Source organism: Pseudophryne corroboree, chromosome 8 (assembly GCF_028390025.1).
Source record: "Pseudophryne corroboree isolate aPseCor3 chromosome 8, aPseCor3.hap2, whole genome shotgun sequence".
Classification (NCBI taxonomy): Eukaryota; Metazoa; Chordata; class Amphibia; order Anura; family Myobatrachidae; genus Pseudophryne; species Pseudophryne corroboree.
In genome coordinates, this window is record NC_086451.1 from 112,258,991 (window position 1) to 112,282,590 (window position 23,600).

A 23,600-nucleotide genomic window follows, 5' to 3' on the forward strand; every position below is an offset into this window, starting at 1 on the left:
CCTTTTCTGTCACCCTCTGCCTCTCCCTGTCACCATTTTCTGTCACCCACAGCTTTCCATATCCCACTTTTTCTCCCCATCAATTCTGTCTCCTGTCACCCTTTCCTTCACCCACGCCCTCTCCCCTTCATCCTCTACGTCACTCACTGCCTCCTCCTAGTGTCACCTATTGCCTCCTCCTGTCAGCCATTCCCTGGCTTCACCCATTGCCTTTCTAAATATCACCCACTGCCTCTCCCTGTCTTCAGAAAAGCAGTCAGGAGCTGAGCAGTGTTGTGTGAGGGAAGCTGCGCCAGGAGGGGGAATAGAGACTGTCACTTGTAGGCCAAAGGCTGGATGTGACTGCTGAAAGGAGTGGGTGAGGACTGAGGAGACAAAGGTTGGCAAGGGCTGGGGAGTCGGTGAGAATGCTGGCATAATGGGAGTGGGTGAGGAAGTGTGATGAAAACGAGGGCATAGCTCGTAGATATGGCATTCTCCTTGAGTCCACGCCCCTTGTTGCATGGCTACACCCACTTTTCCATGAGTCTGTGCGCATACAAACCACCTCCCCCTTTTTCCTGCCATGGTGCCCCCTCCTGTCATTTAGTTCTGGGTCCGCCCCTGTATAGCAGCAGCGTATACCGTCACTGGAATGGCTGATGGACATGACACTACCACTGGTCTGATGCAGCACAACACAACAACACTGTAAGGGACTTGTGGTTGTTATTATTATTATAATACTGTAGCATTGGACATATAGCAGCAGCGTATATCGTCACTCGAATGACTGATGGACAGGACACTACCATTTGACTGATGCAGCATAACACAACAACACTGTAAGGGACTTGTGGTTGTTATTATTATTATTATTATTATTATAATACTGTAGCAGTGGACATATAGCAGCAGCGTATACCACTGTGACTGCCTCGTCACTGGAATGACTGATGGACGGGACACTACCACTGGTCTGATGCAGCACAACACAACACCACTTTATACAGCTACACTGGATATGTGGCAGCAGAGGACACCAACACTGTGACTGGCTGGACTGATGCAGCACAATACACTGACTACACTGGACTGGACAGCACAACACAGTACCAGTTTATACAGCTACACTGGATATGTGGCAGCAGAGGACACCAACACTGTGGCTGGCTGGAATAATGCAGCACAATACACTGACTACACTGGACTGGACAGCACAACACAGTACCACTTTACACTGCTACACTGGATATATGGCAGCAGAGAACACCAACACTGTGACTGACTGGACTGATGCAGCACAATACACTGACTACACTGGACTGGACAGCACAACACAGCACCACTTTATACAGCTACACTGGATATATGGCAGTAGAGGACACCAACACTGTGACTGGCTGGACTGATGCAGCACAATACATTGACTACACTGGACTGGACTGAGCAGCCCAACACAGCACAAGACTCGTCACCCCACTTTTTCACCCCCACACAGACACTGAGGACACGTCCTCTCAATACACTCTCCGAGACTGGAGTGAAAATGGTCGCGACGCGCGGCTCCTTATATGGAATCCAAATCCACTGAGAATCTGACAGCGGGATGATGACGTTTTGCCGCGTTCAGGTTTCCGAGTCAGGCGGGAAGACCCGAGCCTGGCTCGGAACCGAACTCGGAAGGCAAAGTCCGGTAGGGTTTGGTTCTGTGAGAACCGAACCCGCTCATCTCTAATAATAACCCTTTTATTTGGAGCTATTATAATAATATGCAGCACAGGTGAGCATACCTCTACACCACACAGGGCAAACCTTGCAAAAACTATTTGGATAATAATATAAGTAATGTATATAATCCTTTTATTTTGAGTAAATAATAAACAGCACAGGACACCACCACTGGACTTATGGCAGCACAAGGCACCACTGGATGGATGCAGCACAAGACAGCACCATTGGACTGGACTTACACGGCAGTACCCCTGGAGTTATACGGCAGTGTCAGACAGGATGGCACTTTAAAAAACTAGTCCCCAAAAAGCACATGATGCAAAGAAGAAAAAGGGGTGCAAGATGAAATTGTCCTTGGGCCCTCCCACCCATCCTTATTTTGTGTAAATAGGACATGCACACTTTAACAAACCAATAATTTCAGCGACAGGGTCTGCCACATGACTGTGGCTGAAATAACTAGTTTGTGTGGGCCCCCACCAAAAAGAAGCAATCAATCTTTCCTTGCACAAACTGGCTCTACAGAGGCAAGATGTTGACCTCATCCTCATCCTCCGATTCCTCACCCCTTTCACTGTGTACATCCCCCTACTCACAGAGTATTAATTCGTCCCCACTGGAATCCACCATCACAGGTCCCTGTGTGCTTTCTGGAGGCAATTGCTGGTAAAGGTCTTCCCGGAGGAATTTATAATTCATTTTGATGAACATCATCTTCTCCATATTTTGTGGAAGTAACCTCCTAGGCCGATCGCTGACAAGGTTACAGACTGCACTAAACACTTTATCAGAGCACACACTGGAAGGGGGGCAACTTAGGTAAAATAAAGCCAGTTTGTGCAAGGACCTCCAAATTGCCTCTTTTTCCTGCCAGTATACATACGGACTGTCTAACGTGCCTACTTGGATGCTGTCACTCATATAATCCTCCAACATTCTTTCAATGGTGACAGAATCATATGCAGTGACGGTAGACATGTCAGTAATCGTTGGCAGGTCCATCAGTCTGGACCAGATGTCAGCACTCGCTCCTGACTGCCCTGCATCACCGCCAGTGGTCTAGGAAATCTTATCATTTTTCTTGCAGCCCCAGTTGTGGGAGAAAGTAAAGGAGGAGCTGTTGACGGGTCACGTTGATAATTTTCTCACCAGCAGGTCTTTGAACTAGAGATGAGCGCCGGAAATTTTTCGGGTTTTGTGTTTTGGTTTTGGGTTCGGTTCCGCGGCCGTGTTTTGGGTTCGACCGCGTTTTGGCAAAACCTCACCGAATTTTTTTTGTCGGATTCGGGTGTGTTTTGGATTCGGGTGTTTTTTTCAAAAAACCCTAAAAAACAGCTTAAATCATAGAATTTGGGGGTCATTTTGATCCCAAAGTATTATTAACCTCAAAAACCATAATTTACACTCATTTTCAGTCTATTCTGAATACCTCACACCTCACAATATTATTTTTAGTCCTAAAATTTGCACCGAGGTCGCTGTGTGAGTAAGATAAGCGACCCTAGTGGCCGACACAAACACCGGGCCCATCTAGGAGTGGCACTGCAGTGTCACGCAGGATGGCCCTTCCAAAAAACCCTCCCCAGACAGCACATGACGCAAAGAAAAAAAGAGGCGCAATGAGGTAGCTGACTGTGTGAGTAAGATAAGCGACCCTAGTGGCCGACACAAACACCTGGCCCATCTAGGAGTGGCACTGCAGTGTCACGCAGGATGGCCCTTCCAAAAAACCCTCCCCAAACAGCACATGACGCAAAGAAAAAAAGAGGCGCAATGAGGTAGCTGACTGTGTGAGTAAGATAAGCGACCCTAGTGGCCGACACAAACACCGGGCCCATCTAGGAGTGGCACTGCAGTGTCACGCAGGATGGCCCTTCCAAAAAACCCTCCCCAAACAGCACATGACGCAAAGAAAAAAAGAGGCGCAATGAGGTAGCTGACTGTGTGAGTAAGATAAGCGACCCTAGTGGCCGACACAAACACCGGGCCCATCTAGGAGTGGCACTGCAGTGTCACGCAGGATGGCCCTTCCAAAAAACCCTACCCAAAAAGCACATGACGCAAAGAAAAAAAAGAGGCGCAATGAGGTAGCTGACTGTGTGAGTAAGATAAGCGACCCTAGTGGCCGACACAAACACCGGGCCCATCTAGGAGTGGCACTGCAGTGTCACGCAGGATGGCCCTTCCAAAAAACCCTCCCCAAACAGCACATGATGCAAAGAAAAAAAGAGGCGCAATGAGGTAGCTGACTGTGTGAGTAAGATAAGCGACCCTAGTGGCCGACACAAACACCGGGCCCATCTAGGAGTGGCACTGCAGTGTCACGCAGGATGGCCCTTCCAAAAAACCCTCCCCAAACAGCACATGACGCAAAGAAAAAAAGAGGCGCAATGAGGTAGCTGACTGTGTGAGTAAGATAAGCGACCCTAGTGGCCGACACAAACACCGGGCCCATCTAGGAGTGGCACTGCAGTGTCACGCAGGATGTCCCTTCCAAAAAACCCTCCCCAAACAGCACATGACGCAAAGAAAAAAAGAGGCGCAATGAGGTAGCTGTGTGAGTAAGATAAGCGACCCTAGTGGCCGACACAAACACCGGGCCCATCTAGGAGTGGCACTGCAGTGTCACGCAGGATGTCCCTTCCAAAAAACCCTCCCCAAACAGCACATGACGCAAAGAAAAATTAAAGAAAAAAGAGGTGCAAGATGGAATTGTCCTTGGGCCCTCCCACCCACCCTTATGTTGTATAAACAGGACATGCACACTTTAACCAACCCATCATTTCAGTGACAGGGTCTGCCACACGACTGTGACTGAAATGACGGGTTGGTTTGGACCCCCACCAAAAAAGAAGCAATTAATCTCTCCTTGCACAAACTGGCTCTACAGAGGCAAGATGTCCACCTCATCATCATCCTCCGATATATCACCGTGTACATCCCCTCCTCACAGATTATCAATTCGTCCCCACTGGAATCCACCATCTCAGCTCCCTGTGTACTTTGTGGAGGCAATTGCTGCTGGTCAATGTCTCCACGGAGGAATTGATTATAATTCATTTTAATGAACATCATCTTCTCCACATTTTCTGGATGTAACCTCGTACGCCGATTGCTGACAAGGTGAGCGGCGGCACTAAACACTCTTTCGGAGTACACACTTGTGGGAGGGCAACTTAGGTAGAATAAAGCCAGTTTGTGCAAGGGCCTCCAAATTGCCTCTTTTTCCTGCCAGTATAAGTACGGACTGTGTGACGTGCCTACTTGGATGCGGTCACTCTTATAATCCTCCACCATTCTTTCAATGTTGAGAGAATCATATGCAGTGACAGTAGACGACATGTCCGTAATCGTTGTCAGGTCCTTCAGTCCGGACCAGATGTCAGCATCAGCAGTCGCTCCAGACTGCCCTGCATCACCGCCAGCGGGTGGGCTCGGAATTCTGAGCCTTTTCCTCGCACCCCCAGTTGCGGGAGAATGTGAAGGAGGAGATGTTGACAGGTCGCGTTCCGCTTGACTTGACAATTTTCTCACCAGCAGGTCTTTCAACCCCAGCAGACTTGTGTCTGCCGGAAAGAGAGATCCAAGGTAGGCTTTAAATCTAGGATCGAGCACGGTGGCCAAAATGTAGTGCTCTGATTTCAACAGATTGACCACCCGTGAATCCTTGTTAAGCGAATTAAGGGCTCCATCCACAAGTCCCACATGCCTAGCGGAATCGCTCCGTGTTAGCTCCTCCTTCAATGTCTCCAGCTTCTTCTGCAAAAGCCTGATGAGGGAAATGACCTGACTCAGGCTGGCAGTGTCTGAACTGACTTCACGTGTGGCAAGTTCAAAGGGCATCAGAACCTTGCACAACGTTGAAATCATTCTCCACTGCGCTTGAGACAGGTGCATTCCACCTCCTATATCGTGCTCAATTGTATAGGCTTGAATGGCCTTTTGCTGCTCCTCCAACCTCTGAAGCATATAGAGGGTTGAATTCCACCTCGTTACCACTTCTTGCTTCAGATGATGGCAGGGCAGGTTCAGTAGTTTTTGGTGGTGCTCCAGTCTTCTGTACGTGGTGCCTGTACGCCGAAAGTGTCCCGCAATTCTTCTGGCCACCGACAGCATCTCTTGCACGCCCCTGTCATTTTTTAAAAAATTCTGCACCACCAAATTCAAGGTATGTGCAAAACATGGGACGTGCTGGAATTTGCCCATATTTAATGCACACACAATATTGCTGGCGTTGTCCGATGCCACAAATCCACAGGAGAGTCCAATTGGGGTAAGCCATTCCGCGATGATCTTCCTCAGTTGCCGTAAGAGGTTTTCAGCTGTGTGCGTATTCTGGAAAGCGGTGATACAAAGCGTAGCCTGCCTAGGAAAGAGTTGGCGTTTGCGAGATGCTGCTACTGGTGCCGCCGCTGCTGTTCTTGCGGCGGGAGTCCATACATCTACCCAGTGGGCTGTCACAGTCATATAGTCCTGACCCTGCCCTGCTCCACTTGTCCACATGTCCGTGGTTAAGTGGACATTGGGTACAACTGCATTTTTTAGGACACTGGTGAGTCTTTTTCTGACGTCCGTGTACATTCTCGGTATCGCCTGCCTAGAGAAGTGGAACCTAGATGGTATTTGGTAACGGGGGCACACTGCCTCAATAAATTGTCTAGTTCCCTGTGAACTAACGGCGGATACCGGACGCACGTCTAACACCAACATAGTTGTCAAGGCCTCAGTTATCCGCTTTGCAGCAGGATGACTGCTGTGATATTTCATCTTCCTCGCAAAGGACTGTTGGACAGTCAATTGCTTACTGGAAGTAGTACAAGTGGGCTTACGACTTCCCCTCTGGGATGACCATCGACTCCCAGCAGCAACAACAGCAGCGCCAGCAGCAGTAGGCGTTACACGCAAGGATGCATCGGAGGAATCCCAGGCAGGAGAGGACTCGTCGAATTGCCAGTGACATGGCCTGCAGGACTATTGGCATTCATGGGGAAGGAGGAAATTGACACTGAGGGAGTTGGTGGGGTGGTTTGCGTGAGCTTGGTTACAAGAGGAAGGGATTTACTGGTCAGTGGACTGCTTCCGCTGTCGCCCAAAGTTTTTGAACTTGTCACTGACTTATTATGAATGCGCTGCAGGTGACGTATAAGGGAGGATGTTCCGAGGTGGTTAACGTCCTTACCCCTACTTATTACAGCTTGACAAAGGCAACACACGGCTTGACACCTGTTGTCCGCTTTTCTATTGAAATACCTCCACACTGAAGAGCTGATTTTTTTGGTATTTTCACCAGGCATGTCAACGGCCATATTCCTCCCACGGACAACAGGTGTCTCCCCGGGTGCCTGACTTAAACAAACCACCTCACCATCAGAATCCTCCTGGTCAATTTCCTCCCCAGCGCCAGCAACACCCATATCCTCCTCATCCTGGTGTACTTCAACATCTTCATCTTCAATCTGACTATCAGGAACTGGACTGCGGGTGCTCCTTCCAGCACTTGCAGGGGGCGTGCAAATGGTGGAAGGCGCATGCTCTTCACGTCCAGTGTTGGGAAGGTCAGGCATCGCAACCGACACAATTGGACTCTCCTTGTGGATTTGGGATTTTGAAGAACGCACAGTTCTTTGCGGTGCTTTTGCCAGCTTGAGTCTTTTCAGTTTTCTAGCGAGAGGCTGAGTGCTTCCATCCTCATGTGAAGCTGAACCACTAGCCATGAACATAGGCCAGGGCCTCAGCCGTTCCTTGCCACTCCGTGTGGTAAATGGCATATTGGCAAGTTTACGCTTCTCCTCCGACAATTTTATTTTAGGTTTTGGAGTCCTTTTTTTACTGATATTTGGTGTTTTGGATTTGACATGCTCTGTACTATGACATTGGGCATCGGCCTTGGCAGACGACGTTGCTGGCATTTCATCGTCTCGGCCATGACTAGTGGCAGCAGCTTCAGCACGAGGTGGAAGTGGATCTTGATCTTTCCCTAATTTTGGAACCTCAACATTTTTGTTCTCCATATTTTAATAGGCACAACTAAAAGGCACCTCAGGTAAACAATGGAGATGGATGGATACTAGTATACAATTATGGATGGACTGCCGAGTGCCGACACAGAGGTAGCTACAGCCGTGGACTATTGTACTGTACTGTGTCTGCTGCTAATATAGACTGGATGATAATGAGATGTAGTATGTATGTATAAAGAAGAAAGAAAAAAAAACCACGGGTAGGTGGTATACAATTATGGATGGACTGCCGAGTGCCGACACAGAGGTAGCTACAGCCGTGGACTACCGTACTGTGTCTGCTGCTAATATAGACTGGTTGATAATGAGATGTAGTATGTATAAAGAAGAAAGAAAAAAAAAACCACGGGTAGGTGGTATACAATTATGGACGGACTGCCGAGTGCCGACACAGAGGTAGCTACAGCCGTGGACTACCGTACTGTACTGTGTCTGCTGCTAATATAGACTGGATGATAATGAGATGTAGTATGTATAAAGAAGAAAGAAAAAAAAACCACGGGTAGGTGGTATACAATTATGGATGGACTGCCGAGTGCCGACACAGAGGTAGCTACAGCCGTGGACTATTGTACTGTACTGTGTCTGCTGCTAATATAGACTGGATGATAATGAGATGTAGTATGTATAAAGAAGAAAGAAAAAAAAACCACGGGTAGGTGGTATACAATTATGGATGGACTGCCGAGTGCCGACACAGAGGTAGCTACAGCCGTGGACTACCGTACTGTACTGTGTCTGCTGCTAATATAGACTGGATGATAATGAGATGTAGTATGTATAAAGAAGAAAGAAAAAAAAACCACGGGTAGGTGGTATACAATTATGGATGGACTGCCGAGTGCCGACACAGAGGTAGCTACAGCCGTGGACTACCGTACTGTGTCTGCTGCTAATATAGACTGGTTGATAATGAGATGTAGTATGTATAAAGAAGAAAGAAAAAAAAAACCACGGGTAGGTGGTATACAATTATGGACGGACTGCCGAGTGCCGACACAGAGGTAGCTACAGCCGTGGACTACCGTACTGTACTGTGTCTGCTGCTAATATAGACTGGATGATAATGAGATGTAGTATGTATAAAGAAGAAAGAAAGAAAAAACCGCGGGTAGGTGGTATACAATTATGGACGGACTGCCGAGTGCCGACACAGAGGTAGCTACAGCCGTGGACTACCGTTCTGTGTCTGCTGCTAATATAGACTGGTTGATAATGAGATGTAGTATGTATAAAGAAGAAAGAAAAAAAAACCACGGGTAGGTGGTATACAATTATGGACGGACTGCCGAGTGCCGACACAGAGGTAGCTACAGCCGTGGACTACCGTACTGTACTGTGTCTGCTGCTAATATAGACTGGATGATAATGAGATGTAGTATGTATAAAGAAGAAAGAAAAAAAAAACCACGGGTAGGTGGTATACAATTATGGATGGACTGCCGAGTGCCGACACAGAGGTAGCTACAGCCGTGAACTACCGTACTGTGTCTGCTGCGACTGGATGATAAATAATGATATAAAAAATATATATATATCACTACTGCAGCCGGACAGGTATATATTATATAATGACGGACCTGCTGGACACTGTCTGTCAGCAGAATGAGTTTTTTATTTTATAGAATAAAAAAACACCACACAAGTCACACGACGTGTGTTTAACTTTTACAGGCAGACATTCACAATACAATATAGTATACTATATACTGGTGGTCAGGTCACTGGTCAGTCACACTGGCAGTGGCACTCCTGCAGAAAAAAAGTGTGCACTGTTTAATTTTTTAATATGTACTCCTGGCTCCTGCTATAACCTAACTGCTCCCCAGTCTCCCCCACAATTAAGCTGTGTGAGCACAGTCAGATATTATACATAGATGATGCAGCAGCACACTGGGCTGAGCACAGATATGGTATGTGACTGAGTCACTGTGTATCGTTTTTTCAGGCAGAGAATGGATTATATTAAATAATATAAAACTGCACTGGTGGTCACTGGTCAGTCACTAGTATAACTAACTAATACTATCAGCAAAATTCTGCACTCTCTGTCTGAGTACTCCTCCTAAGCTCCAGTAAATGAAGTGTCACTGTCTCACTCTGTCACTAGTATAACTAACTAATACTATCAGCAAAATTCTGCACTCTCTGTCTGAGTACTCCTCCTAAGCTCCAGTAAATGAAGTGTCACTGTCTCACTCTCACTCTCCTATCTATTTCTTCTCTAAACGGAGAGGACGCCAGCCACGTCCTCTCACTATCAATCTCAATGCATGTGTAAAATGGCGGCGACGCGCGGCTCCTTATATAGAATCCGAGTCTCGCGATAGAATCCGAGCCTCGCGAGAATCCGACAGCGTCATGATGACGTTCGGGCGCGCTCGGGTTAACCGAGCAAGGCGGGAAGATCCGAGTCGCTCGGATCCGTGTAAAAAAAGCTGAAGTTCGGGCGGGTTCGGATTCCGAGGAACCGAACCCGCTCATCTCTACTTTGAACCTCTGCAGACTTGTGTCTGCCAGAAAGAGAGATACAACGTAGGCTTTAAACCTGCCTTTTGGAAAAAGACGCCCTGCTGGCATTGAAAAACGCGTTAAGGATACAGGCTATTCTCCCTAATATTCCTGCATACCCCAGAGAACATTCCTCTACAAGGGACCAGCTGCAGTACGAGTGTTGCCCTGACGACTGCTCATCATCTAGTTCACAGCCAGACACCGGCATATCGGAGCCACTTATCACGTTGGCTGTGTACTCCAGCAAAGCTCACCTGGAGCTCTGTGTAACCATCCAGCTATTACACTGTTACTGCCAGCGTGTCAGATTGCGGCTTACTAACACCGCAGACCTTCTGCGTCTCCATCATCACCTGGCATCATTACAGGTGAATTACAGAGAGGCTCCTCCTGAGCTGCCCGTGGGAGCCCCGTCAAACCGCCATCGGTGAGAGCTCATTTGACATCAGGCCACACAGGTAACATCTTGCCGCCCGGTTAGTACATTCACCAGCCACATGCGTTCACGGCTGCTTTCCATCTCCAACTCGGCGGCTAAGTGCGGACCTCGCTCTCCCGTGCCCGTGCAGGGGCATAGCGGCTGACTCAAACAACAGTGCTCCGGGCTCTCTTTGCCGGAATCATCACAGCGGGTAATTGTGTATTTGCACAGTTTATCCTTATACTATTTGAACACGATTTACTCATTTAAGGTTCCTCATCACACTAAGGTTATCGGAACCGTCACGTGCTGCTACAGATACAGGACTCTTTATGGGATTTTGCTTTTACGGAGCAAGTGAGTCATACTTTTCTGTATGCAGATCTGTAGTTTATTTTTCACTTTCATATTAATGATGTAATTTCTTTCTTTTAAACATCTGCAGTCTGTATCAAACAACATTGGGCATTCTGTGAATAGAAAGTATCTATCAGTATAATATTAAGATTCAGGGGTATTGCACTGAGCAGATTTTATGTCATACTGTATTGTTTTTATTATACTCCCGGGAGAATTGTTGTTAATATATTTTTTATAATACATTTTCATACTCTTTGATTGTCAAGCGCAACCTGGTTTTTGTTGTTCATATTGTATTCTCCAGGGATTGGCTTTTCACTTCTCCAGTTGCTGCTGACAATCGTTTACACCACCACTCACCGAGCGCACAGCTTACTTGTTTAGTTGAAATTCGGTAGGGTTCGGTTCTCTGAGAACTGAGGGGGTAATTCCAAGTTGATCGCAGCAGGATTTTTGATAGCAACTGGGCAAAACCATGTGCACTGCAGGGGAGGCAGATATAACATGTGCAGAAAGAGTTAGATTTGGGTGGGTTATATTGTTTCTGTGCAGGGTAAATACTGGCTGCTTCATTTTTACACTGCAAATTAGATTGCAGATTGAACACACCACACCCAAATCTAACTCTCTGCACATGTTTTATCTGCCTCCCCTGCAGTGCACATGGTTTTGCCCAGTTGCTATCAAAAATCCTGCTGCGATCAACTTGGAATTACCCCCTGAACCCGCTCATCTTTAATTAGAATGCGCTTCATCCTCTTTTCCAAGCTTAAATGGGTGACATGGGCAACAAAATTTACTCAAATCACATTTTTTAATTAAAATAAAAGCCTTATCTCCCACTGAATTTATTCCTCCTAAAATACATGCCGTTTTTAAAGGACAATGGCGATTTTATAATGGATAGAAATCTTGTAAAAGGAAAAAGGAAACCATGTTTCAAAATATAAAAATGCTAGATCAGTTTTGGATAAGTGTAACAACAAAACTATATTTTAAAGGAAAAGGTTATTGGTTAATGGACTGAATTCCTACACAACGCTCATGTATGGTTTGTGCTCCACTATGTTCTGCAAGAGATTTGTTCTTTTTAGCAAAGATAAGTGCTAGCAATAATGTGACTATTTACAAACAATTATAGATCAAACAGAACAAAAGATTTATAGACACTCTTGTTTGCTTGCACACAATTCACAAAAGAGACAGGAAATGACAATAGGCAAGATTAATACACAAATTAAGGGGTGGAGTCAATTAGCCGTGATTAATTGCTGCAAGCTAATTGATCTGCCGGGGCTCCTAAGGAGTTCCGAACCGAGTCCTGAGGTTCAGAATTTGGATTATAAATCTGAATTTCGTGTTTTGGATTGCAAAAATTACATGATTTTAGCTGTTTGTATCTATTTTCAAGAAAATCAAAACCAAAGATTTGGATTTCAAATCCAAATTCCGAACAAAATACTTGAGTGCTGTTTTGCAAAACCAAATCACAATGATGAAATTAGAACCAAAATTTAAGACTCAACTAACATCTCTAGTTCTAATATGTCATACGTAGTACCACGCACTTGGCAGGACTACAAATCCAGTAATGTCAGGTTTATTGTGGTTAAAATCCCTTAAATCTATATTAGTGGACATATATACCACCTCACTTCCTGTGCTTACCATGTGACACCACTCATAGTAGAGTTCCAGGGAACTGTACACAAACTCTACAAAGAAATATTACTTTAGGTGTTTCTATACATATTTTTCTGTTTTTGTTTTTCAGATTTTTTTTGAAGAATGAAATAAGACAAGTGCTTTTCTTCCCATTCATCTTCTGATCCTGTAAAGGTTTATGGACTAGCAATCCAATTAAATTAGTGAATTGGTTGTATACTTTTATGTGTTTTAATCTCAGCAGTGATTATAATGTACATTAGTTGAGTCATTTGCATAACTGTTGAAACTCTGAATTATATAGGAGAGACACGTGACTTTGTAGCTATTTAATTTTTCACCTATTATACTGCTTTGCATTATCCTTTTACCTCTATCAATACTTCTTGCTTTGTGTAAAGTTTGGTATGTTGAGTGAAATGAATAAAGCCAATTTAGCGAACCTACTAAATAAAATGAGGACATGTCATTGCATTAAAAATCTATGGCTTAATTATTTGTTGTTTCTGCTAAGATGAAAACCCATCATGAATTGGCTATGTCCTAGGTACTGCAGATAGGAAAATTTCCCCCCATTTGATCTTAGACCTACTTTTATTATCAGGAAAATCTTAATTTGAACCCAATCCCAAACAGTTAGTTATTTAACAGAACTGTATTATTTCTGTACAAAGGTTGTTCCATTAACCAACAACCTTTTCTATGAAGAACTACTCCAAAGCCCAGCACTAGTGCTTGTACTCTGAAACATGGGTTTCTTTTGTGTATAATCTGTCACTTAATGTACGTGAAAGTGAATAGTACATCACCTAGCGACCTGGAAAAAAGAAAATCACATTTCAAAAAGTACAAATTAAAGAAGAGGTAATCTAAGGTACTTATTCCTCTGCCAGGAAAAGCTGCGATCTTTTGTTATTCCCATGCATGTCATCATCTTATCTCTATAAATTGAAGGCAAGGAAAGAATTTGTACTGTTTCATTTTCAGTTTACAAGAAATGGCAATATATGAAAAAGAGTGGCATGTAGTCACAATATAGACATTGTAGACGATCACAAGGTCAGCAACAACATGTTGTCATAATGAGCCTGATTCATGCCCCATTGTCAGAGCCAGCTCTACCATTAAGCAGCTTTAGGCGGCTGCCTAGAGGCGCTGGCACCTTGGGGACGCCAAAGAATTCATCTAGCAAAAAAATGAAGCATTCCTCTGTCTGCGGCCTCCTACTTTTACACTGCACTGGCTGCTGCTGACGGTCTAATCAGGTGCAGCTGCCGCTATTAGGCTGTACCACATAATGCCTCAGCACTTCCTCCATGCTGACACGTGTAACATCAAATCATGTTAAGGCACATAGGAGGCGGATGTAACTATGGCTCCCGAGGGTTGCCCCCAGTGCCGCTCCTCAGAGCCCTGTTGCACCTCCTCTAGGCCCCTGGATCCCAGCTCTCCATCAGCAAGCATCACCTGACTACATGTCTGCACCCAGCAGCATCACTGTAATTCTGCTGCCATTCCTGCGGGGCCACAGACAGTACCGATCTCACAGCCCAATGGGTGGCTTGCACCTGTTGATAGTATAATAGGGAAAACACAGGCACTGGGGCACAATACAGTACATATGGAGGAGGAGGGCAGACAGTAATGAACTTACAGGGGGGATGGAACACGATAAGGATGCAGAGAGACCTTGCACCGGCCCTGCTCATTGTAGTAGTGGCACATGGCGCAAAGTAGCAATGTTCAGTACTTTGAGCATGCGCCGGACTTGTACTGTGTTTTATGGGCCTGCGACTCAGGAACCCTGATCCCCCACTCATCTCTACATCAGACTGTCCTTGATTGACAGTCTGATGCCATTTGGGGGCAGAGATGGGGCGCCGATAGCCTCTATTTCTCAAAACCAAAATGCAGATACAGTTAAGATGTCAACAGTGAATGTCTACACTTATAATACCAACACAGATAAAATAATAAATAATGATGACCAGTCATGATGGACAAATGTACAAGATAGTGTCCCTCCTCCTCTCTAAAGATGCCCCTGCATACTTGCCTACTCCTCCGTAACATGCGGAAGATTCCCAATTGTTCAGGCATTCTGCCAACTTCCTGTTCACTTCCTATTGAAGTGGGCAGAATGGGGAGAACAATACTACGAATGTGCAGGTCCATGCGGAGGTGGTGGGGCCTAGTGATGTGATTCTATGCTAATAGCATCATTTAGGCCCTTCCCACTATTTAAATATGCACAATTTGCAGCACTTTGCTGTGAGGGGGCAGGGCCTATTTATGTGCGTGTTTCGGCCCCACCTCTATAACAGCTTACCTGCTTGTCCTCTCCAGGCTTCTCCTGGAGAGGACAATAGAACAGTAGGCAAGTATGAACTACACATACTAGCATGTCCTGCCACAGATTTGCTGTTAGGGAAGGCTGAAACTGTGGCAGGACATGTTAACATGAATAGTTCCATAGAAGCTGGACCACCACAGTATTGCCTTCTGGTGATAAAGTAAAGCACACGAGCAAACACCTATCCAATCATGTCTGCCTGTTAAAGAGGAGGGGAGTGGAGCCCCCTGTGCACAGTTCTCTAGCAGAACAGGGTGTGCAGTAAGTCTCTGAACAGTTCTCTAGCAGTGGAGTGATATTGAGTTTTATTATATGACATTTAGGGGAATATGACTGTATGGCTGCATGGCCAGTGTGGTTTGCGAAAGAAGCTGCAAGTATTGTAAAAGCAAAAAAGATGACTTTTAGGAAATATAAGCAGACACAAAATAATGAAGACAAAAAGATATATCTTGTTAGACAGAAGGAGACTAAGAAGACAATCAGATGTGCAGAGGTACAAGCTGAGGAGGAAATGGCCCAGTCAGTGGGTAAAGGAGGCAAAACTTTTTTTAGGAATATAAGCAAAAGGAGAATTTCAAAAGGTGGAATAATAAAACTAAAGACAGAAACTGGCAGTCTTGTTGAGAGAGACAATGTAATAGCAGATCATCTTAATTACTTTTGCTCAGTATTCACTACTGAAAGAGAGGGGAAAGGGCCACAGTTAAGTTGCAGGGATATTCAGGAAAATTAAACAAGTACATTTACAGAGGAGAAGGTCCTAACAGAACTCTCAAAGCTGAACAAGTGGACAACTCTATTGAGCCAGATAGGATACATCCAATGATACTAAAAGATCTTAAAGAGGTGCTGGTAGCACTATTAACAGAATTATTCAACCAGTCATTACCTACAGGAGTAATTCCAGAGGACTGGAAAAGAGTGAACGCAGTCCCACTGCACAAAAGTGGAAGCAAGGAAAAGGCAAACAACTACAGACAAGTGAGTCTTACTTCAGTAGAGGGAAATTGATGGAAACACTCTTAAAAGAAAGAGTTGGAGATTATATCAAATCCAGAAATTTACAGGATCCCAAACAGGATGGATTCACTGGGGGGAGATCAAGTCAAACAAACCTTAGTGACTTTTTTGACTGTGTGACTAAAGTGATAGATAAAGGTGGAGCCATGGATATAGTTTATCTAGACTTTAGTAAGGCTTTTGACACTGTTCCACATCGCAGACTGCTAAATAAACTTGAAAGCTTGGGATTGGATACTAAGATTGTTGAATGGATAAGTTCTTGGTTGCAGGATAGAAAACAGAGAGTTGTAGTAAATGGAGTGCATTCACAGGAGGGAAATGTTACCAGTGGAGTACCTCAGGGATCTGTACTTGGACCAGTGCTTTTTAATATCTTTATTGGTGACATTGCAAATGGCATTAAAGGGAAAGTATGCCTTTTTGCAGATGACACAACTGTATGCAACAGGGTAGACACACCAGTAAAACAAATGATTGAGGATCTAGATGAATGGTCAAGAGTGTGGCAATTACAGTTTAATGCCATAAAATGAAAAATCATGCATTTGGGTCTCAAAAAAATCAAAGACTAAATATAGTATTAATGGCACTATACTGGAAACTACTAACAAGGAAAGGGATATGGGAGTCACTATTTCAGGTTACTTAAAGGCAGGTAAGCAATATAACAAAGCAATGAGGAAGGAGAGTCAGATGCTTGGCTGCACTGGGAGAGGAATCAGCATCAGAAAGAAAGAAGTAAGCCTCATCTAGAATACTGTGTTCAATTCTGGAGGCTATATCTTCAAAAGGATATTAATACATTAGAGACTGTACAAAGAAGGACAACTAAAATGGTGCATGGCCTACATCACAAAACATACCCAGAAAGACTAAAAAAATCTCAATATGTATAGTTTGGATCAGAGAAGAGAAAGGGGGGGGGGGGGGGGGGGGACATGATAGAAACTTTCAAATATATCAAGGGTTTTAACAAATTCCAGGAGGGAAACATTCTTCAAATGAGGGGAAGCATTAGGACACGAGGACATGCACTGAGACTGGAAGGAGGTAGGTTCAGGGGAAATTTGAGGAAAAATGACTTCACAGAAAGGGTAGTGGACAAGTGGAATAGTCCCCCATCAGAGGTGGTAGAGGCTAAGACAGTAGAACAATTTAAACATAGGCTTAAGGATATCCTTACAAAGAAATAGGGATCAAATTAGGTTTGAGATTTAAAAAAAAATTATGGTAAAAAAAGGGGCGGATTAGATTGGCCAAGTGGTTCTTATCTTCCGTCAAATTCTATGTTTGTATGACGTGACAGGTTGACTGCATGCACAATCTTTTATCTTTGTCCATAATACTAGTCACCATTATTTACTATTTTAGCTATGTCTTTGCTTTGCTTACACTGTATAATTTTCCATCTAACATCAGCAAAACATTTGCCTTACTGTTAAACCTGTAGACAGTAACCACATTTTAAATTCTTGCTAATCATATTTATTACTGCAATTTCACTGCTCTCTTATTCAGCCACCAGTCCTCCTCCTATTTTCATTTTACTACCACTATTTACCCCATCCACACTATGGCCAGGCTGGCAACATCCCCCATTAATCCTTGTCTTCCTAATCCTTTATTCTGTCCCCTGGTACCACCTCTATCCTTCTCTCCCAGTCTCCTACATCTCATCCTCTCTGCTCTCCTCTGACTCCCATCCTCCCCTCTGCCTCCCTTCCCCTCCTCTTCTGTTTCCCCATTAAAATTTACTTTTGAACCTTCACAGGTTCTCTACCCCACCACTAAACCCTGCTCTCCCCCTCCTCTGCCTGTCATCTCACCTCTCCTCCACCTCTATCATACTACACTCCCTCCCTGCCTCATTCCTGCAGTCTTCCTTCCTAGCCAAGGACCCAGCACCATCAATACACCCTCTATATCCCTTCCTTCCAAATTAATCTTACCTCAACGCTACATCAATCCTGGTAATCTCATTCACATCTCTCCCACAAAATCCTACCCCCTATCCTGTGCCCTCTGGAATGCCAAATCTGTTTGCAACAAACTGGCCCCCACTCATGACCTTTTCATTTCCAACTCCCTGCACCTCATGGCCATTACAGAAACCTGGATTACCCCCTATGACACCACTTCTCCTGCTCTCTCTCTACCCGGGGGTTGCCATGGAGGTGGTGTTGGGAGCCTTTTACCCTTTAGCTACACATACCAACTTATACCTCCAGAACCATATCTTACATTCTCTACATTTGAGGTCCATGCAATACGCCTCTACCAACCTACTAATCTTTGAGTTATTTTCATTTACCGTTCACCTGGCAGTTCCTCCAAATTCCTCGACAACTTTGCTTCCTGGCTACCTCACTTCCTCTCTTCTGACATTCCCTCCATTATCCTAGGTGATTTCAACATACCTATCTATAACCCCACAAAATCACCTTCCTCTAGACTCCTTAACCTCACCTCTTCACTTGGTCTCTCCCAGTGGACCTCCTCACCCTCCCATGTGAACAGAGCTCACTGGATCTGATTTTAACTCACCACTGCGATATTTCTGACTTCTCCAATTCCCCTTTTCCCCTCTCTGACCACCACCTGCTCTCTTTCAACTTATCTATCTCTGCTTCTCCATCTCTCCCTCCTAAGGCTACCATCATTAAGTGTGATATTAAGGCTATTAACACCTCATCGCTATCCTTCCTGTTCGACTCACTTCTCTCTCCTCTTCTCTCTCTCACATGCCATGAACAAGCCACAATGCATCTCTTACTTCTGCTCTTGACTTTGTTGCTCCACCAACCACTATTCACCCTCACAGATCACCACCTCAACCCTGGCACACTAAATGCACCAGATATCTTCAAAAATGCTCACGTACTGCCGAGCGACAGTGGAGGAAATCACGCTCTAAGGCAGACTTCCTCCATTTCAAATGTATGCTGTCATCCTTCAGTGCTGCCCTTTCCCTTGCTAAACAATCATACTTAAAAATTCTCATCTCTTCCCAGTCTTCCAACCCCCAGCACCTCTTTGCCACTGTTAACTCCCTCCTCTGCCCACCACCACCTCCTTTCCTTTCCTCATTGTCTACTCTTGACTTTGCCACTTATTTCACATCCAAGATTGACTCCATACGTCAGGACATCACATCCCACCAGACCATCAACCATCCACCACCCATCCCTTGCCAACCCTCCCCTACCTCTCACCAACTCTGACATCTTTCGCCCACATATCTGAAGAAGAAGTCATGGCACTCATCCGTTCCTCCCCCCACCACCTCCCCACTTAACCGTATCCCCTCCCACCTCCTCTGCTACGTCTCTCCTTCTGCCTGTTCCCATCTTGCTCACCTTCTCAATCTCTCCCTCTCATCAGGCACTGTCCCCTCTGCCTTCAGGCATGCTCTTGTCTCCCCTATTCTTAAAAAATCTAACCATGATCCAAACACCCTCTCCAACTATCGACCCATCTCTCTCCTCCCTTTTGCCTCCAAACTCCTTGAGCATATTGTCTATAATCGCCTCACTGCCTTTCCTTCCTCTCACTCACTGCTTGACCCATTCCAGTCTGGTTTCCGTTCTCTCCACTCCACTGAAACTGCCCTCACAAAAGTCTGCAATGACCTCCATGCAGCCAAATCTAAGGGCTACTACTCTCTGCTTATTCTTCTTGACCTCTCTGCTGCTTTTGACACTGTGGATCACCCTCTCCTTCTGCAAATCCTTCACTCTCTTGGTCTGCATGATACTGCCCCCTCCTGGCTGTCCTCCTACCTCTCTGATCGTTCCTTCTCTGTCTCCTCTCATGACACTACCTCCCACCCACTTTCACTAACTGTTGGTGTCCCCCAAGGCTCTGTTCTTGGTCCTCTAATTTTCTCTCTCTCTATACGTCCTCTTTAGGTGAACTCATTAGTTTTTTTTAACTTCCAATATCACCTCTATGCTGATGACACTCAAATCTACCTTTTCTCCCCTGATCTCTTTCCGGCTCTCCTCACTCGTACCTCCAACTGTCTCTCTGCTATCTCTTCCTGGATGTCCCAGCGCTTTCTTAAACTCAACATGTCTAAGACTGAGCTGATTATCTACCCACCCTCCCGCACAACCTCACCTCCCACAATCTCATTATCCATTGATGGCATGACTATCTCCGCTAGCCCCCAAGTATGCTGTCTTGGTGTAATCCTTGACTCCTGCCTCTCCTTCAAACCACGCATTCAGCACCTCTCACAATCCTGTCATTTTCATCTCAAAAAGATTTTCAGGATCAGACCCTTTCTCACCCAGGATGCCACCAAGACCATTATTCACTCACTGATTATTTCCAGACTGGATTACTGTAATCTCCTCCTAACTGGCCTCCCTGACAATTACCTCTCTCCACTCCAATCTATCCTCAATGCTGCAGACCGGCTCATCTTCTTTACCAAACGCACTACATCCACCTCCCCTTTCCTACAAACCCATCACTGGCTTCCCTTCCCTTTCAGAATCCAATTCAAACTTCTCCCACTCACTTACAAAGCCCTCACCCGCTCCTCTCCCATTTACATCTCTGACCTTATCTCCCTTTACTCTCCCACCCATCCTCTTTGCTCTGCTACTGCACGCCGACTCTCCTGTCTTCTGCTTACTTCCTCCCACTCCTATCTCCAAGATTTTCATGTGCTGCTCCCTTTCTCTGGAATTCTTTACCTCTCCCCCTCAGACTATCCACCTCCTTACAGAGCTCCAAACGGGCTCTTAAGACCCACTTCTTTACCAAACCCAGCCAAATCTCATCCTAACCCTCTGTCCCATGCTCGGTATACCCCATCTGTGTCACCCCTGTCTGTCTGCCCCTCCCCTTTGGAATGTAAGCTCTCGCGAGTAGGGCCCTCTTTCCTCATGTGCTTATCCTTTTATTACTTTAATAATCCTCAACTGCCCAAATCCTGCAGTTTTTAGGCCACATTGAAACTTATCTCTATGTCATCTACTGGTGTAGTTATGCTTAGTTACCCTGTACTTGTCCTATATTGTCTTCAGCTGTAAGTCACTGTTTTCCTGTGATTATGTGCATATGTACTCTGTAATTGGGTGCTGCGGAATTCTTGTGTCGCCATATAAATAAAGGATAATAATAATAATGTCTACATTATGACCGTCATCATTTTGGTGTCAACCTTATGATTGCCTATCAGGGGATCTCAACCACGGTCCTCGAGGCACACTAACAGTTCTGGTTTTAAGGATAACCACACGTGAGCACAGCTTACTTAATTACAGTAGTACCTCAGTTATTTTGATTTAACCATATATGCTCAAGCATGGATATTACGAAAACCTGGACTGTTACCGTGCTTTGAGGACAGAGGTTGGGAATCACTTGTCTATAATTCAACTGACTACATTTTGACCCTGTCCACATTTTATGCTTTTTATATATTAATTGTCTACATATCTATAGGTTCCTGTCGGCATTTGACTGTCTGCATGTTGTTTGACTATAGATGGCGTTGCCAATCAGGTTCAAGCTCCAGAAAGTTTCGCTTCCGGAGCTTGATGCATATGGGGAATGCAATCAAATCTCTGAAAACTGCATTTTCGGAGGTTTGACCGCATTTTAAACTTTGATGCATCCCACTCTAAGTGACAATGCAGAGCCTGGTAATGGGGTTCTGGGCTCTGTCATGTGATAACATGTTTCTACAGCTCTGCATGAGCCACATTAAAAATGCTACTTAGCACCAGGCCTCAAATGGTTATCTACAGTGTCCTTCAAAGGTATTAAAGGTATTTAAATGTTCATCCCCTATCCTAGAACTATGTATGCATAATTAGCTATGTTCTATTCACAGTTTATGTGCATTTCAATACCGCATATTTCTATTATGCTGGATATATTATATTCTTATCTATACTGGTGAGAATATAAGTTGGCAATGACTGTATTGTATTAATACAAGCACTTGTAATGCATAGCACTTATATTGCCATGAATCTGGTCCCCTCAAAAATGCATGCGACATGGAGAGTGGGCATACAGGTTGAGTCTCCCTTATCCAAAATGATTGGGACCAGAGGTATTTTGGATATGGGATTTTTCCGTATTTTGGAATAATTGCATCCTATAATGAGATATCATGGTGATGGGACCTAAGTCTAAGCACTAGAGATGAGCGGGTTCGGTTTCTTTGAATCCGAACCCGCACGAACTTCACTTTTTTTTTCACGGGTCCGAGCGACTCGGATCTTCCCGCCTTGCTCGGTTAACCCGAGCGCGCCCGAACGTCATCATGACGCTGTCGGATTCTCGCGAGACTCGGATTCTATATAAGGAGCCGCGCGTCGCCGCCATTTTCACACGTGCATTGAGATTGATAGGGAGAGGACGTGGCTGGCGTCCTCTCCATTTAGATTAGATTTAGAAGAGAGAGAGAGAGAGAGATTGCTGTGATACTGTAGATTAGAAGAGAGTGCAGACAGAGTTTAGTGACTGACGACCACAGTGACCAGTGACCACCAGAGACAGTGCAGTTGTTTCTTTTATTTAATATATCCGTTCTCTGCCTGAAAAAAACGATACACAGTCACACAGTGACTCAGTCTTTGTGCACTGCTCAGCCCAGTGTGCTGCACATCAATGTATTGTATATAAAGCTTATAATTGTGGGGGAGACTGGGGAGCACTGCAGGTTGTTATAGCAGGAGCCAGGAGTACATGATAAATAATATTATATTAAAATTAAACAGTGCACACTTTTGCTGCAGGAGTGCCACTGCCAGTGTGACTAGTGGTGACCAGTGCCTGACCACCAGTATATTAGTAGTATTGTATACTATCTCTTTATCAACCAGTCTATATTAGCAGCAGACACAGTACAGTGCGGTAGTTCACGGCTGTGGCTACCTCTGTGTCGGCACTCGGCAGGCAGTCCGTCCATCCATAATTGTATTATAATATATACCACCTAACCGTGGTTTTTTTTTCATTCTTTATACCGTCGTCATACTAGTTGTTACGAGTATACTACTATCTCTTTATCAACCAGTGTACAGTGCGGTAGTTCACGGCTGTGGCTACCTCTGTGTCGGCACTCGGCAGGCAGTCCGTCCAACCATAATTGTATTATATACCACCTAACCGTGTTTTTTTTTTCATTCTTTATACCGTCGTCATACTAGTTGTTACGAGTATACTACTATCTCTTTATCAACCAGTGTACAGTGCGGTAGTTCACGGCTGTGGCTACCTCTGTGTCGGCACTCGGCAGGCAGTCCGTCCATCCATAATTGTATTATAATATATACCACCTAACCGTGGTTTTTTTTTCATTCTTTATACCGTCGTCATACTAGTTGTTACGAGTATACTACTATCTCTTTATCAACCAGTGTACAGTGCGGTAGTTCACGGCTGTGGCTACCTCTGTGTCGGCACTCGGCAGGCAGTCCGTCCAACCATAATTGTATTATAATATATACCACCTAACCGTGGTTTTTTTTCCATTCTTTATACCGTCGTCATACTAGTTGTT

General features: G+C 44.9%; 1 long non-coding RNA gene across 1 annotated transcript in view; it reads left to right on the plus strand.

The window, feature by feature from the left end:
• Positions 1-13,174, plus strand: part of LOC134948699 (uncharacterized) — a 190,189-nt gene extending 177,015 nt beyond the window's left edge. Inside the window, exon 6 of the long non-coding RNA XR_010183006.1 lies at positions 12,803-13,174. This is a non-coding gene — a long non-coding RNA (uncharacterized LOC134948699). The remainder of the gene's footprint in view (positions 1-12,802) is intronic.
• The last annotated feature ends 10,426 nt before the right edge of the window (positions 13,175-23,600 follow it).